This window comes from Triticum urartu, unplaced genomic scaffold (genome assembly GCF_056163025.1).
Source record: "Triticum urartu cultivar PI428250 unplaced genomic scaffold, HENAU_Tu73 scaffold2, whole genome shotgun sequence".
In the NCBI taxonomy this organism is placed as follows: domain Eukaryota; kingdom Viridiplantae; phylum Streptophyta; class Magnoliopsida; order Poales; family Poaceae; genus Triticum; species Triticum urartu.
The window spans coordinates 9,640,190-9,650,939 of record NW_028260368.1 but is presented as its reverse complement, the minus strand read 5'-3'; the positions used below and the strand labels follow the sequence as shown (position 1 = coordinate 9,650,939).

Below are 10,750 nucleotides of genomic sequence, written 5' to 3'. Positions count from 1 at the left end.
AGGGAGGGACTTATGTCACCACAAACAGAAACTAAAGCAGGTGTTGGATTTCAAGCTGGTGTTAAAGATTATAAATTGACTTACTACACCCCAGAGTATGAAACTAAGGATACTGATATCTTGGCAGCATTCCGAGTAAGTCCTCAGCCTGGGGTTCCGCCCGAAGAAGCAGGGCTGCAGTAGCTGCCGAATCTTCTACTGGTACATGGACAACTGTTTGGACTGATGGACTTACCAGTCTTGATCGTTACAAAGGACGATGCTATCACATCGAGCCTGTTGCTGGGGAAGACAACCAATGGATCTGTTATGTAGCTTATCCATTAGACCTATTTGAAGAGGGTTCCGTTACTAACATGTTTACTTCCATTGTAGGTAACGTATTTGGTTTCAAAGCCCTACGTGCTCTACGTTTGGAGGATCTACGAATTCCCCCTACTTATTCAAAAACTTTCCAAGGCCCGCCTCATGGTATCCAAGTTGAAAGAGATAAGTTGAACAAGTACGGTCGTCCTTTATTGGGATGTACTATTAAACCAAAATTGGATTATCCGCAAAAAATTATGGTAGAGCGTGTTATGAGTGTCTACGTGGTGGACTTGATTTTACCAAAGATGATGAAAACGTAAACTCACAACCATTTATGCGCTGGAGAGACCGTTTTGTCTTTTGTGCCGAAGCTATTTATAAATCACAGGCCGAAACCGGTGAAATCAAGGGGCATTACTTGAATGCGACTGCGGGTACATGTGAAGAAATGATTAAGAGAGCTGTATTTGCAAGAGAATTAGGGGTTCCTATTGTAATGCATGACTACTTAACTGGGGGATTCACCGCAAATACTACTTTGGCTCATTATTGCCGCGACAATGGCCTACTTCTTCACATTCACCGTGCAATGCATGCAGTTTATTGATAGACAGAAAAATCATGGTATGCATTTCCGTGTATTAGCTAAAGCATTGCGTATGTCTGGGGGAGATCATATCCACTCCGGTACAGTAGTAGGTAAGTTAGAAGGGGAACGCGAAATGACTTTAGGTTTTGTTGATTTATTGCGCGATGATTTTATTGAAAAAGATCGTGCTCGCGGTATCTTTTTCACTCAGGACTGGGTATCCATGCCAGGTGTTATACCGGTAGCTTCAGGTGGTATTCATGTTTGGCATATGCCAGCTCTGACCGAAATCTTTGGGGACGATTCTGTATTACAATTTGGTGGAGGAACTTTAGGACATCCTTGGGGAAATGCACCTGGTGCAGCAGCTAATCGAGTGGCTTTAGAAGCCTGTGTACAAGCTCGTAACGAAGGGCGCGATCTTGCTCGCGAAGGTAATGAAATTATCCGAGCAGCTTGCAAATGGAGTCCTGAACTAGCCGCAGCTTGTGAAGTATGGAAGGCGATCAAATTCGAGTTCGAGCCGGTAGATACTATTGATTAACTAGATAAAACTAAAGATAAAGAAGGTATAAATAAAAAAGAAACGAAATAAAAAGAGAAAAAAATCAGTTATGAAATGCAGTAATTCTTCTTTATTCTTCTAATTGATTGCAATTAAACTCGGCTCAATCTTTTTTAGAAAAAAAGATTGAGCCGAATAAAAATAGATCATGATATGATCATGAGACTTGACAAATTGAGATTCGTCTATTCTATATATCTAGAATATATATATTAAGGTATAATACAATAAAGAAATACAAATAAAATAATAAAATAATAAAATATAGTATTATCATATGATAATGATAATGGAATCAAATACGCAGTATTTACAGAAAAAAGTCTTCGTTTATTGGGAAAGAATCAATATACTTTTAATGTCGAATCGGGATTCACTAAGACAGAAATAAAGCATTGGGTCGAACTCTTCTTTGGTGTTAAGGTGGTAGCTGTGAATAGCCATCGACTACCTGGAAAAGGTAGAAGAATAGGACCTATTCTGGGCCATACAATGCATTACAGACGTATGATCATTACCCTTCAACCGGGTTATTCTATTCCACTTCTAGATAGAGAAAAAAACTAAAGGAGAATGAATGAAAAAAGACATAGTTTGGAAGTTAGACCTTTTTATAGGACTCTCTTTCAATTTCAAAAAAGAGGACGTTTGAAACTTTTAACAGGCGTAATCGTGAGTCAACAAGTGACTCGAACTGTGTGTAAAAAAAGAAGCATTTTTTTTTTTTCAAAATGCTAGAACTAGATAAGGAAGTTTTCTATAACCTTGAGAAAAAGGATAAAAAGGTAGTTTTTTTTTAGTTTATGACTCCGATCAAGAGCGAGAAATCCTTGATTTGGGATTGGACATAGAACCTGGACCCATCGTAGAGACGTTTAGTTCAAAAGAAAGGATCGTATCCTGATGGTAAGAATTATACTTTCGTGGAAATACAGCGCTATAGACTTCAATGCGGTAGAGTAGACGTTTTGTTTCTAATTTTTCTGGACCAAACCTCCGCTCCGACCCAACGATACAATGAATTTTTTCTGTTCATATTCATAAATAAAAAAGATTCGGAATCGCAATGCTACTATATGCGTCCAGAGGAGTATTTGGAATAATATTCTTCTATAATCCATTATTGCGGGGGGTCTTACTAACAGGGCTTCGCTGCACGGGACAGGTCTTCGTCGAAAAGCTAACTCCACCCGGCATTTTCATACCCTTTCTTTGGGTGGTATATCGCCTTTTAAAGTCTAAGAGGGTAGTAGGGGATCTATAGTAGGTAAGATAATTTGCCCTTTGATTTTGATTGAATATACTATTTTTCCGCCTTTACCACGCATTATTGTATGCGCTTCTAGAGAAGTATGTATGCAGGAAGTAAATTCTAACCGCTTTCTTTTGAATCCAATTTCAAATTAGATTAGAAAGATAGAAAGGCCATGAGGATGGGAAAATCAAAATAAAATCTTTTTAATTAGTTCTCCTTTTTGGAATTTTCTTATTATCCTTTCATTTTTTTTACAGAATATTTTTCAAACTAAAAATAAAAAATACAATACAATAGTCAATATTCCTTATAATAGATATACTTAATTATATCATAAGAATCTTAAGATATTTTTCGACTAGATAGAAATAGTAAATTTGAATTGAGACACCTATTCCATGACGGATTTAAACTTACCTTCTATTTTCGTGCCTTTAGTAGGCTTAGTATTTCCGGCAATTGCAATGACTTCTTTATTTCTTTATGTGCAAAAAAATAAGATTGTCTAGTATTTTTTAGTGTAAGTAATATAATATGGTAGGGTATGTGGCTTTTTCTACACACACTTTCTACACACAAATGAAAAACGGTTATGGATGCGGATATAGGCTACGAGCATAAATGCATGAATATGCAGAGCCAGGTATAGCGAGTTTTATTTTATTTATTTTAATTGAATCAACGAATATTTTTTGAATAGAAAGTCAATGTATCTAACCTATTATTTCACAGGAGTACTAGTTGCTGAAGGCGATTTCAGAATCAAAAAAAGTAAAGTCAAAATTATTTAGCTTATTCTCTCAATTTCAATCGACCGCTGCTGGATTTAGTATATCTAATATGAATTGGCGATCAGAACACATATGGGTAGAACTTCTAAAAGGTTCTCGAAAAAGGGGTAATTTTTTCTGGGCCTGTATTCTTTTTCTAGGTTCACTAGGATTCTTATCGGTTGGGATTTCCAGTTATCTTGGTAAGAATATTATATCTATACTTCCATCTCAAGAAATTCTTTTTTTTCCGCAGGGGGTCGTGATGTCTTTCTACGGAATCGCAGGCCTATTCATTAGCTCCTACTTGTGGTGTACTATTTTGTGGAATGTAGGTAGTGGTTATGACCGATTCGATAGAAAAGAGGGAATAGTGTGCATTTTTCGTTGGGGATTCCCTGGAATAAAACGTCGCGTCTTCCTTCGATTCCTTATGCGGGATATCCAATCAATTAGAATTCAGGTTAAAGAGGGTCTTTATCCTCGTCGTATTCTTTATATGGAAATCCGGGGCCAGGGGATCATTCCCTTGACTCGTACTGATGATAAATTTTTTACTCCACGAGAAATTGAACAAAAAGCTGCCGAATTGGCCTATTTCTTGCGCGTACCAATTGAAGTATTTTGAGGTATCTTTTTTGAACTGAGTTGAATGAAGAAAAGAAGAATTGGAAGAAGAAAAGTTTTCTCAACACAGGGAGGAAGTCCCTTCTAAATTGGATTTGTTATTGTAAGGGGATTTTTAAGTATTTATCTAAAGGAAGGAACAAACGAGGATAAGAGAAATTTGCTTTTAATTTTTTTTTATCCAAGTTAGATATATCGCATACTATTCTTCCTTTTTCATCCGAAAGGGCTTTTTTTTTATTCTATTTCACTATTTCATTCCATCTAGATCTAAGAAAGAACCCAATGCACTGAAATTCCACTAATAACTAATATACAAAAAAGAAGAATAGATACAGGGTATCAAACCTATAGAGTTTTTGCTTCAAAGAAATAGAAATATCATGAAATAGAAATATCATCATATAGAGTCAGGGAATGGAATAGAGTCAGCGAATGAAGCATATTCATTAACAACTCCATTTACAGATCAAAAATGAAAAAAAAGAAAGCATTGCCTTCTTTACTATATCTTGTATTTATCGTACTTTTGCCTTGGGGGGTCTCTTCCTCATTTAACAAATGTCTGGAACTTTGGATTAAGAATTGGTGGAATACCAGGCAATCCGAAACTCTCTTAACTGATATTCAAGAGAAAAGGATTCTAGAAAGATTCATAGAATTAGAAGAACTTTCTCTCTTGGACGAGATGATAAAAGGGAAACTAAAGACACATGTACAAAAACCTCCTACAGGAATACACAAGGAAATAATACAATGGGTCAAAATAAATAATGAGGATCATCTCCATACCATTTTGCATTTCTCGACAAATATAATCTGTTTGGCTATTCTAAGTGGTTCTTTTTTTCTGGGTAAAGAGGAACTTGTCATTTTGAATTCTTGGGTTCAGGAATTCTTCTATAATTTAAATGACTCAATAAAAGCTTTTTTTATTCTTTTAGTTACTGATTTTTTTGTTGGATTTCACTCCACCCGTGGTTGGGAACTAGTAATTCGTTGGGTCTACAACGATTTTGGATGGGCTCCTAACGAGCTTATTTTCACTATTTTTGTTTGTAGTTTTCCAGTAATTCTAGATACATGTTTGAAATTTTGGGTCTTTTTTTGTTTAAATCGTCTATCTCCTTCGCTTGTAGTCATTTATCATTCAATTAGTGAAGCATAAATTCATTTGATCTCCCGATATTAATATTAATCAAATTAGCAAGCATCTTTTTTTAGAAAGAAAGCCCTTTTCCATTTTAGCAAAATTCTTTCTATTTATACCTACTTTAAGGTATTCATCATTGCAGTACAACTGTTGCAGTAGAATGACAACAGATTCGTGTATAGGGAACTAGATTAGCTTAGCTACCTATCTAATTTATTGTAGAAATTCTGGGATCTGCGATTGGACATGGAAAATAGAAATACTTTTTCTTGGGTAAAGGAACAGATAACTCGATCGATTTCTGTATCGATCATGATATACGTAATAACTCGGACATCTATTTCAAATGCATATCCCATTTTTGCGCAGCAGGGTTATGAAAACCCACGAGAAGCAACTGGACGAATTGTATGTGCCAATTGCCATTTAGCTAGCAAGCCCGTCGATATTGAAGTTCCCCAAGCTGTGCTTCCCGATACTGTATTTGAAGCAGTTCTTCGAATTCCTTATGATATGCAATTGAAACAAGTTCTTGCTAATGGAAAAAAGGGAGGGTTGAATGTAGGTGCTGTTCTTATTTTGCCCGAGGGATTCGAATTAGCGCCGCCCGATCGTATTTCCCCTGAGTTAAAAGAAAAGATAGGAAATCTTGCTTTTCAGAGTTATCGTCCCGATAAAAAAAACATTCTTGTGATAGGCCCTGTTCCCGGTAAGAAATATAGTGAAATTGTCTTTCCCATTCTTTCCCCTGATCCTGCTACGAAGAAAGATGCTCATTTCTTAAAATATCCCATATATGTAGGGGGAAACCGAGGAAGAGGACAGATCTATCCTGATGGTAGCAAGAGTAACAATACAGTCTATAATGCTACGTCAACAGGTATAGTAAGAAAAATACTACGTAAAGAAAAGGGGGGGTATGAAATATCCATAGTTGATGCATCAGATGGACGCCAAGTGATTGATATTATACCTCCCGGACCAGAACTTCTTGTTTCAGAGGGGGAATCCATCAAGCTTGATCAACCATTAACAAGCAATCCTAATGTGGGAGGTTTTGGTCAGGGGGACGCAGAAATCGTGCTTCAGGATCCATTACGTGTCCAAGGCCTTTTGTTCTTCTTCGCATCCGTTATTTTGGCACAAGTTTTTTTGGTTCTCAAAAAGAAACAGTTTGAAAAGGTTCAATTGTACGAAATGAATTTCTAGGTCCCGGGATTTCTTACCATCAAGTTGGTAAAAAGCCTCGATTTATTGGCAATTGCTAGAATTATCTATGATCTATTTTGGAAATCCTTTTTTTGTTTAGACTGCTTTTTGTTTATGAGATGTCTGGAATTCCTTATTTATATCCCATGCAAAAGAAGAGAATCCAAGGCAAAGGCGAGAACAATCAAATTAAAATTTCTTCTTTTTCGGAGGGATTGCAGGTCTTCTTAATCGTCTATTCGGCACAAGAAAAAGCCTTTTTCTTGTGCCGATTCTTCTTGTATCAAAATAAGAATCCTTTTTCTTCCTAATTCGTCAAAGATTACTATTTCTTCTTTATTCGGGTCTGTCTCTTGGACCTCTTTTTCTTTTGCTTAGGTTTAGCCGAGGTAGTGGACAAACAGAGGGGAAGAAAATATGGCGGGGGAAAAATTTCTTGTGATTGTGAGCAAATTGCTTGGCTTGTTTAATTAAGTTCAACTTCAAATTTACAGAAATTTTGCAAAAAAAAAGTAAACTCTTCCATTGAAGGTTTTTTTATTTTTAGGCTAGTTGAATAGTTTTGATTAAGGTTTTATTAGTTTATTACTCGAAACTAAATCAAGGATTTTCAGGATACTTCCTTCGTGGAATAAGATATTGGATCCTCGAGTGATCTCTTTTTCTTGTTGCTTCATAAGAGTGAATCGAATAGATTCAATTCGCGTTATAAGAGTAAAATAAAAATTCCGCGGGTCCTTTCCGCTCTAATCAGATAAAGGGGGGTAAGGACCCGCTAAGCTCCTACTTTTTCATGTTTACAATCTGGTCCCTCCGATTACTATAGAGATGAACCCAATCCAGAATATGAACCATAAAAGAAAACACCTACTAAACCAATCACAGCAATACCAGCTACAGTACCTATCAGCCAAAGAGGAATTCTTCCAGTAGTATCGGCCATTTCCCCTACTTTCCTCCACATTTTATCAATTGGTCATGCTAGAGACAAAAACAGTCATGGGTAGTTATAAGGATGGTATCCTTCCAAATGGGATAAGAGAATTCTTATTAGTCTCTTTCTTTCTCTCAATTGAAGAAGTAATTGGAAAATAAAACAGCAAGTACAAAAATGAGTAATAAACCCCAGTATAGACTGGTACGATTCAATTCAACATTTTGTTCATTCGGGTTTGATTGTGTCATAGTTCTATAGTTGGAATTTGTTTTATCGTTGGATGAACTGCATTGCTGATATTGATCCCAAGAAAAAAACAGTAGGTACAGCTAGTCCGTGAATAGCCAGCCATCGCACTGTAAAAATAGGATAGGTTCGATCTATGGTCATTGAGGGCCTCCTAAAAGGATCTACTAAATTCATCGAGTTGTTCTAAAGAATCAAAACGGTCGGTTATTAACGGAATTCCTTGTCGGCTTTCCGTGAAATACTCGTTTGGCCTAGGACTTCCAAACACGTCATAAGCTAAACCCGTACTGACAAATAACCAACCCGCAATGAATAGGGAAGGTATAGTAATGCTATGAATAACCCAGTATCGAATACTGGTAATAATATCAGCAAAAGAACGTTCTCCCGTGCTTCCAGACATGCTGAACTCCCAAAATTTTTGTACATTCAAAAAAGGAATTGATTCCGTAAAAGATGGGATCGACCAGTAAATAGAAAATTACTGATATTTCATCCTTGTGAGATTGTCAATTTTGTACCAAAGGTGTATTTTGAGTATACCGAATTAGTATAGCTATCCTTCCTATGGCACAGCAATCTGGTTTTGCCTGGTTCCGAAACATAATTACTTTTTTATTTTTTTTTTGTCTATAGGTAAGCTATATGTTATTCAAGGCATCAATAGAAAACCCCATTTTTGTAGGTTCTACTTACTTTTCATTGGCTTCGGAATAATAGAGTAATTCGGAATAGCAGCCAAAATCTTGGGAAAATCTAAGTTAATGATCAATAGGTTTGGATAAATAATTTAGGAAGGATATTCTCATACTGACACAATACAAGGACAAGTATATGTGAAATCTATCCTTTCATAATTCGTAATTCATCCTTGTATTGTTTGTTGGATTAGGTCTAACTTTCTTGACCAAACTGCGAGCGCGGAACTTTACGAGATGAAATAGGGAAAGACAGAAGATAGAATAGAACTTAAAAGGATAATTGAAGTGACTCGTCTTCGAATCTACTTTGGTTGGAGTTCGAAAAAGGAATAAAAATAAAGTAAATTCAAGGAAGAGCTTTCTTTTTTTTTTTTTTTTAACAGCCCCTTGGCAGGTCGTGGAATGCTTTTGTTCTCCTCTTATTCCATATGGAATACAATCAGTTAAAATAAGAAGGAATAGGGGAATATTCGATCGTTCACTCCAAAAAGAGGGTCCTATTGAAAAAGAAATTATCCAAAATAGAAAGAAGTTTTTTTTTTCAAATTCAATTGTTTATTTATCTCTTATTCAAAAATTTCCCTGAAAATTGAATTTCTTTTTTTCATTCAATGGGGTTAGATGATCTAGTTCTTAATATTATTACTTTACTCAATTGACAAATTCCACAACAAATCTCTTGATTCGGAATTAGGGACTCATGTATCATCTGATGAATCCACTTTCTTTTACACTTCTGTATCTTACTCTATCTTGTTTTTTAGTATTATCTAAAATAACTGATGAATTATGAATTTTCCATAACTTAGGTAAATGCTTTACCAACATATGTAGTGTAGTAAAAAAAAATAAATGGAATTTAACTCTTTCATGCTTACTTTAACTAGTTATTTTGGTTTTCTACTGGCTGCTTTAACTATAACCCCAGCTCTATTTATTGGCTTGAACAAGATACGCCTTATTTGAATTGACTGAATAATTATAATTCAGAAAAGAAAAATCTTTCTTTGGGATTCCTGGCATTCTACGACTCTTTTCCAGACTAATTAGGAATTCTTTTCTTGGTCATTGAGATTCGTGGATAATTTAGAGTACTATTTAGGGATAGATCGTACCTCTTTTTTTATCCCCTCGAACAAATCGAAATGATTGAAGTTTTTCTATTTGGAATCGTCTTAGGCCTAATTCCTATTACTTTAGCGGGATTATTCGTGACTGCGTATTTGCAATACAGGCGTGGGGATCAGTTGGATCTTTGATTGAGTCATTTTTTTTTTTTGATTGACCTCCTCCAGACCAGAGAGGAGGTCAAATTGAAATTGGAGTTACAATTCAATTTTGTTAAGTTATTTTACTCTGCTTCGACATAAAATAGATGGAATCACGCTCTGTAGGATTTGAACCTACGACATCGGGTTTTGGAGACCCGCGTTCTACCGAACTGAACTAAGAGCGCTTTCATTCATTCAAAAAGAAAATCTTTTTCTATTCCTAATGTATCTCACGTACGTATAGTCTCCACAAATTCAAGTTATACCCACTTTACTTTAATTGATCTCGTCGCTACTGCCTATAAAGAAGAAAGAAGTAATAGGTAGGGATGACAGGATTTGAACCTGTGACATTTTGTACCCAAAACAAACGCGCTACCAAGCTGCGCTACATCCCTTTTCCAAATTAAATTGTTGTACAATGCCATTGTACACAATTCCTGTCTTCTTTTCCACATCATAATTTTCTTCTTCTTTCTTTCTCTATCTATATATAGAACCCTCGTGTCATTTCTTCTTTTTGGTCTCATATAATTAAGGAATTATATACATATAAAATCCAATATAATTTCGCCTATAAAAGAAGGATTACTTTTCCTTGGTAATATATAGGAAGAAGGGGTCATCTTTTTCTTTTTTAGGGATAGGAAAATTTCGTCGATATGGTTCATTTTATATATAGCATAACAATCTTGGGCAAGAGTTTATGATCATATATGTATTCCAACAAGGAAGGAGGATTTTCAATGCGGGATATAAAAACATATCTCTCTGTAGCACCCGTGCTAAGTACTCTATGGTTTGGTGCTTTAGCAGGTTTATTGATAGAAATTAATCGTTTATTCCCAGATGCTTTGTCATTCCCTTTTTTTTAATTCTAGTTATTGCTATGGGAGGGATAGATTTCTTCGTGATATGACAAAATTTGATCCTTTTCAATCTTTTTTTAGTATCGGAAGGAAAAAGAAAGAAAAGATGGATTGGGTTGAACCTCAGAGTCATTAAAAATTTGGTAAACCCCATTTTTGAAAATAGAAATTCAATTTAAAGGGGTACCCAAGCTAAATAAGGCCTCAGAAATCAGAGCATAGAAAAGGCGGGGCTGGCTAATTAAA

At 35.6% G+C, this 10,750-nt stretch overlaps 2 non-coding genes across 2 annotated transcripts; both read right to left on the bottom strand.

Moving 5' to 3' along the window:
• Positions 1-9,746: 9,746 nt before the first annotated feature.
• TRNAW-CCA (transfer RNA tryptophan (anticodon CCA)) lies at positions 9,747-9,820 on the bottom strand. The gene has a single exon. It is a non-coding gene; the product is annotated as a tRNA-Trp (tRNA).
• Positions 9,821-9,959: 139 nt separating this feature from the next.
• TRNAP-UGG (transfer RNA proline (anticodon UGG)) lies at positions 9,960-10,033 on the bottom strand. The gene has a single exon. It is a non-coding gene; the product is annotated as a tRNA-Pro (tRNA).
• Positions 10,034-10,750: the final 717 nt, after the last annotated feature.